The sequence below is a fragment of the Physeter macrocephalus genome, chromosome 21 (assembly GCF_002837175.3).
Source record: "Physeter macrocephalus isolate SW-GA chromosome 21, ASM283717v5, whole genome shotgun sequence".
Classification (NCBI taxonomy): Eukaryota; Metazoa; Chordata; class Mammalia; order Artiodactyla; family Physeteridae; genus Physeter; species Physeter macrocephalus.
Window position 1 is genome coordinate 119,379,844 of NC_041234.1, and position 5,652 is coordinate 119,385,495.

Genomic DNA, 5,652 nt, shown 5'->3' on the forward strand with positions numbered 1-5,652 from the left:
ATTTATCCCAGGGATGCAAGGATTCTTCAATATACATAAATCAATCCATGTGATAAACAATATTAACAAATTGAAGAATGAAAACCATATGATCGTCTCAATAGATGCAGAAAAAGCTTTTGACAAATTTCAACACTGATTTATGATAAAAACTCTCCAGAAAGTGGGCATAGAGGGAACCTACCTCAACATAATAAAGGCCATATATGACAAACCCACAGCAAACATCATTCTCAATGGTGAAAAACTGAAAGCATTTCCTCTAAGATCAGAAACAAGACAAGGATGTCCACTCTCACCACCATTATTCAACATAGTTTTGGAAGTCCTAGCCACGGCAATCAGAGAAGAAAAAGACATAAAAGGAATACAAATTGGAAAAGAAGAAGTAAAACTGTCACTGTTTGCAGATGACATGATGCTATACATAGAGAATCCTAAAGATGCTACCAGAAAACTACTAGAGGTAATCAATGAATTTGGTAAAGTTGCAGGACACAAAATTAATGCACAGAAATCTCTTGCATTCCTATACACTAATGATGAAAAATCTAAAAGAGAAATTAATAAAATACTCCCATTTACCACTGCAACAAAAAGAATAAAATACCTGGGAATAAACCTACCTAGGTATACAAAACACTTGTATGCAGAAAACTATAACACACTGATGAACGAAATTAAAGATGATACCAACAGATGGAGAGATATACCATGTTCTTGGATTGGAAGAGTCAACACTGTGAAAATGACTATGCTCCCCAAAGCAATCTACAGATTCAATGCAATCCCTATCAAACTACCACTGGCATTTTTTTACAGAACTAGAACAAAAAATCTTAAAATTTGTATGGAGACACAAAAGACACTGAATAGCCAAAGCAGTCTTGAGGGAAAAAAATTGGAGCAGGAGGAATTAGACTCCCTGACTTCAGACTATACTACAAAGCTACAGTAATCAAGACAATATGGTACTGGCACAAAAACAGGAACATAGATCTATGGAATAGGATAGAAAGCCCAGAGATAAACCTACGCACCTCTGGTCAACTATTCTATGACAAAGGAGGCAAGGATACACAATGGAGAAAAGACAGTCTCTTCAATAAGTTGTGCTGGGAAACTGGACAGCTACATGAATAAAAGAATGAAATTAGAACACTCCCTAACACCATACAGAAAAATAAACTCAAAATGGATTAGATACCTAAATGTAAGACCAGGCACTATAAAACTCTTAGAGGAAAACATAGGAAGAACACTCTTACGTAAATCGGAGCAAGATCTTTTTTTTTTTTTTTTCCCATCTCCTAGAGAAATGGAAATAAAAACAAAAATAAACAAATGGGACCTAATGAAACTTAAAAGCTTTTGCACAGCAAAGGAAACCATAAACAAGACAAAAACAGAACCCTCAGAATGGGAGAAAATATTTGCAAATGAATCGTCAGGCAAAGGATTCTTCTCCAAAATAGATAAACAGCTCATGCAGCTCAACATGAAAAAAATAAACAACCCGATCCAAAAATGGGCCAAAGACCTAGGTAGACATTTCTCCATAGAAGACATACAGATGGCCAAGAAGCATATGAAAATATGCTCAACATCACTAATTATTAGAGAAATGCAAATCAAAATGACAATGAGGTATTACCTCCCACCAGTTAAAATGGGCATCATCAGAAAATATGCAAGCAACAAATGCTGGAGAGGGTGTGGAGGAAAGGGAACTCTCTTGCACTGTTGGTGAGAATGTAAATTGATACAGCCACTATGGAGAACAGTATGGGAGTTCCTTAAACAACTAAAAATAGAATTACCATATGACCCAGCAATCCCACTACTGGGCATATACCCAGAGAAAACCATAATTCAAAAAGACACATGCACCCCATGTTCATTCCAGCACTATTTACAATAGCCAGGTCATGGAAGCAACCTAAATGCCCATCAACAGACGAATGGATAAAGAAGATGTGGTACATATATACAGTGGAATAGTATTCACCCATAAAAAGGAATGAAATTGGGTCATTTGTAGAGACGTGGATGCATCTAGAGACTGTCATACTGAGTGAAGTAAGTCAGAAAGAGAAAAACAAATATCATATAATAACGCATATATGTGGAACCTAGAAAATGGTACAGATGAACCGGTTTGCAGAGCAGAAATTGAGACACAGAAGTAGAGAACACACGTATGGACACCAAGGGGGGAAAGCGGTGGGGGGTGGGGTTTGTGATGTGAGGAATTGGGAGATTGGGATTGACATGTATACACTGATGTGTATAAAATGGATGACTAATAAGAAAGAAAGAAAGAAAGAAAGAAACATTAAAAGAAGAAAAAGACAAAGTCTATAATAAAAGACAAAGAAGAGCATGATATATTGATAAAGGTATCAATAAAAGAAGAGGATATAGCATTTGTTAACATATATGCACCTAATATAGGAGCACCTAAATATATAGAGCAAATATTAGTAAACATAAAGGGAGTAATTGACAGACATTAATATTAGGAGACTGTAACACCTCACTCACATCAATGGACAGATTATCCAGACAGAAAATCAGTAAGGAAACACTGGCCTTAAATGGCACATTAGATGAGTTGGACTTAATAGATATTTAGAGGACATTCCATCCCAAAATAGAAGAATACATATTCTTTTCAAGTGCACATGGAAAGTTCTCTAGCATAGATCAAGTGGCTGCAAAAGAAATCTCAGCAAATTTAAGAAGATAGAAATTAAGCATCTTTTCTGACCATAAGTGTATGAAACTAGAACTCATTTACAGGAAGAAAAATGGAAAAAATACAAACACATGGAGACTAAAAAACATGCTACAAAAAACCAATAGGTCAGTGAAGAAATCAGAAACTACCTTGTGACAAATGGAAGAACATGACTTTGACAAATCTATGGGACACAGAAAAGGCAGTTCTAAGAGGGATGTTTTTAATGATATAGGCCTACTGTTGAGAAGCCAGAAAAACCTAAAATAAACAACAAACTTACCAAGTACAGGAATTAGATAAAGGAGAATAAACAAAAGCCAAAGTCAGCAGAAGGAAAAAATTTATAAAGATCAGAAGGAAAATAAGTGAAATAGAAACCAAAAACACAATAGAAAACATCAATGAAACCAAGAGCTGGTTTAAAAAAAACAAACAAATTTGATAAGCCTTTAAGCCAGGCTCATTAAGAAAAAAAGAGAGAGAACCCATATTAACAAAATAAAAAAGAAAGAGGAGAAATACAACTGATATCACAGATATATCAAAAAATCATAAGAGAATTAACAGTTATATGAATAGTTATATGCCAACAAGTTCTACAACCTAGAAGAAAGGGATAAATTCCTAGAAACATACAGTCTTCCAAGACTAAATCAGGAAGAAATATATTACCTGAACAGACATATTACTAGTATTGAAATTGAATCAGTAATCAAAAAGCTCCCAACAAACAAAAGTTCAGGACTGGACGGCTTCACAGAAGAATTCTACTAAAGATATAAAGAAAATTAACGCCTATCCTCAAACTATTCCAAAAAATTGAAGAGGGAGGAACACTCCAAAACTCATTCTACAAGGACAGAATCACTCTGATGGCAAAAGTAAACAAAGACACTGCAAAAAAGAAAATTACAGGCCAATATCTCTGATGAATATAGATGCAAAAATCCTCAACAAAATAGTAGCAAACCAATTCAATAACACATATTAAGGATCAGAAACTATGATCGAGTGGGATTTTTCCAAGAATGCAAAGTTGGTTTAGTATCTGCAAATAACTGTGATGAACCACATTATAAAAAGAAGGATAAAAATCACGTGATCAGCCCCATAGATGCAGAAAACACATCTAACAAATTCAATACCTGTTCAAGAAAAAAACTCTCAACATAGTGGATATACAGAGAACATATCTCAACATAATAAAAGCCATTTATAACAAGCCCATAGCTAACCTCATACTCACCAGTGAAAAGCTGAAAGCTTTTCCTCTACAATCACAAACAAGGAAGCCCACTCTTGCCATTTCTATTTAACATAGTATTGGAATCCTAGCCACAGCAATCAGACAAGAGAAAGAAATAAAATGCATCTAATTTGGAAGGGAAGAATTAAAACTGTCCTTGCAGATGACTTGGTACTGTGTATAGGAAACCCTGAAGTCTCCATGAAAAACTATTAGAACTAATAGATGAATTCAGTACAGTTGCAGGATACAATATTAATATAAAGAAAACCTATTGCTTTTCTATACACTAATAATGAACTATCAGAAAGAGTAATCAAGAAAAGAATCCCATGTACAACTGCATCAAAAAGAATAAATACAAAGAATATATTTAACCAAGGAGGTAAAAGACCTATATTCTGAAAAGTGTAAGACATTAATGAAGAAAATTGAATATGATACAAAGAAATTGAAAGATATCCCATGTTCATGGACTGGAATAATTTAAATCGTTAAAATGTCCATCCTACCCAAAGAAATCTACAGATTTAATGCAATGCATATCAAAATACCCATGACAATTTTCTCAGATTTAGAACAAATAATTCTAAAATTTGTATGGAACCACAAAAGACCCAACATAGCCAAAGCAATCCTGAGATAAAAAACAAAGCTTCATGTATCAAACTCCCTGACTTCAGACTATACTACAAAGATACAGTAATCAAAACAGTATGATACCAGCACAAAAACAGACACATAGATCAATGGAATAGAATAGACAGCCCAGAAATAAGCGAGCCCAGAAATAAGCTCCTACACCTATGGTCAATTAATCTATGACAAAGGAGGAAAGAATATACAATGGGGAAAAGTCTCTTCAATAAGTGGTGCTGTGAAAATTGGACAGCTACATGTAAAGAATTAAATTAGAACACTCCCTTACACCATATTCAAAAATAAACTCAAAATTGTTTAAAGACCTAAAACACTAATTTGAAAAGACACATACACTCCATTGTTCATAGCAGCACTATTTACAATGGAACAATGGCCACCACATTCTGAGGAAAGACATGGCAAACATATGTACCAAATACAGCCCTCACACCAAAAATATTAGACTTACACAGGCTATACAGGGATGCTCCCTCATATCAACAACCTTTCCAGACCACAATAGATAACTGTTTCTCCTAAATTCATAGAGTCAGGGAACGTTAAATAAAATGAAAAACCAGAGGAACTATCCCAATTAAAAGAAGAAGAGAAATCCCCTGAAAGAACAAAATATGAAAGAGACCTTGCCAGTCTACCAGACTCCCAAGTTCAAAAAGGAGGAAATAAAAATGCTAAAGGAACTAAGAAAGATTATTGATATAAATGCAGATTGCTATAACAAGGAACTACAAACCATAAAGACAGGCCAATCAAAATTAGACAACTCATTTGCTGAGATAAAAACCAAGCTAAAGGCAATAAATAGCAAACTAAATAATGCAGAAACATGAATCAGTGACCTGAAGGATTGAATAATGTAAATCATCCAATTAGAACAGCAGACAGAAGACAAATGAAAAAAAAATGAAAGCAACATATGAGGTCGATGGGATAATATCAAGTATGCCAATGTATGCATAATAGGGTTTCCAGTAGGAGAAGAAAGAGAAAGGGAGATCAA